The following is a 1,863-nucleotide window of genomic DNA, read 5'->3' as shown; positions in this document are numbered from 1 at the left end:
CTGTTTCTTCAGAGGAGAATTCTTCATCTGCTTCAGAGCTACTAAGAGCTGGCTCCCCGAGCCCATCCAGCGATGAGCACAGGCTCCTTTTCCTAGAGACCTCCGCTAATTGATCTTTCTTCTTTTCCCTTTTTCCTCTTTTTCTTCTAATCTCTCTCCAGGTATTCCTACCTAACCTTAACTTTTCCTCGGGTTCAAGACCCTTGGAAAGGCCTGTATACTTATTTTGTGTACCATATTTTCTCTTTGCTCCTACTCTCTCTCCCCGCTTTACTTCTGATAGCTTGTCCTGAATTTCCTCTAGAATTTTCAGCCCTATCTTAATCACTTGATAACATGTGAAAAGGAACAAAAGGGCTCCTAACACCAGAAAAAATTCAAGGCCAAACATATTCCACTTTACTTCTGATAGACTGTCTTGAATTTCCTTAGAAAGTTCAAGATCAGACTTACCTCGTAAAGCTGTACTCACTGGTACTCTCGTTCCCCAGCTGAAAAGTTCTGAATTCATACAGTTGAATCCTTCTTAACAGTCTGCTTTACGGGAACCTTTATTACCGCGACCCGCAGTTCTGGTTCTGGAATGAGGGATCTTCCTTGCGCCAGTCCCGAGTTTTTTCTCGTCCCGGAATTCGGCACCAATTGTTATTAGACGCGTTCTCACGACCGGCCAGGAAAGACGCAACAGACCAGAATCTTCTGCGGCAAAGCTTTATTGCTTACATCTTCAGGAGCCAGAGTGTAAGAAGCAAGAGAGCGAGAAAACGAAACCCCGTCCCTATTAAGGAGAATTCTCCTTCGCCTAGGACGTGTCACTCCCTGATTGGCTGCAGCCCATCGGCCGAGTTGACGTCACGGGGAAGGCAGAGCACATGGAGTGAAGAACCACCCTCGGCACATGCGCAGATTATTTGTTTACCACTTAGAACACAGCTGTCAGCGCCATCTTGTAACGGCGAATGTGGGCGCGGCTCCCAACAGTATATAATGTATAATATAATGTACATGTTATATAAATTTATATACATATATTATTACATAATCACATATATAACATATAGTATATATTTTAATATTTATTATAATAGTGTATATATATGTATACTACATGCGTGCATATTATATCTACATCCATAGATAGATAGATAGATAGAGAGATAGATAGATAGATAGATAGATAGATAGATAGATAGATAGATAATATATATGGAGAATGAGAGAGAGGGATGAGATGGACATAAAACAAACTATGCATGCAATTATATTTTATTTAGAACTTTCAAAGTTTCTAATGATTTTTTGAGTAAGATCAGTATCTGTTGATATATCTCCATTTTCATTTCTGATTTTGTTTATTTTGATACTATCTCTCTGTACTGTGGTCAGTCTTTCTAAGCGATCTTCTATCTTGCTGATTTTCTCAAAGAACCAGCACTTGGTTTCCCTATTTTTTGTTCAGTTTTTCCCTACTTTTTGTTCAGTTTTTGACCTGTCAACTGGTGAGAGTGTTGTGTTGACCTCTCCTCCTAATATTTTATATAGAGCTATATTTGGACATAGATATTCTTGGAATTTGCATTTTATTGAAATCTATTGGTTTCTTCATCTATGCTGATTGATAATTTCACTCACTATAGTACTCTAGATTGGCATCTGTGGCTTTTTTGAGGTTGAAAGATATCAGTCTAGGACCTTTGAAATTTTATTGTCTATGTTGTCAGGTATAGTTTTGATATGTTTGATTTTGTATTTTACCTGTCCCCTTTCCCTTGATGCATTTAATATTCCTATTTTGTTGTTGTTCTGTGGATTTTATGTTTTCAGTATTATGTTGTCGATGCATTTTCTTTTCTAGTCCAGTAT

This window comes from Mus musculus, chromosome 13 (genome assembly GCF_000001635.26).
Source record: "Mus musculus strain C57BL/6J chromosome 13, GRCm38.p6 C57BL/6J".
Classification (NCBI taxonomy): domain Eukaryota; kingdom Metazoa; phylum Chordata; class Mammalia; order Rodentia; family Muridae; genus Mus; species Mus musculus.
This window is presented reverse-complemented; position numbering follows the sequence as displayed.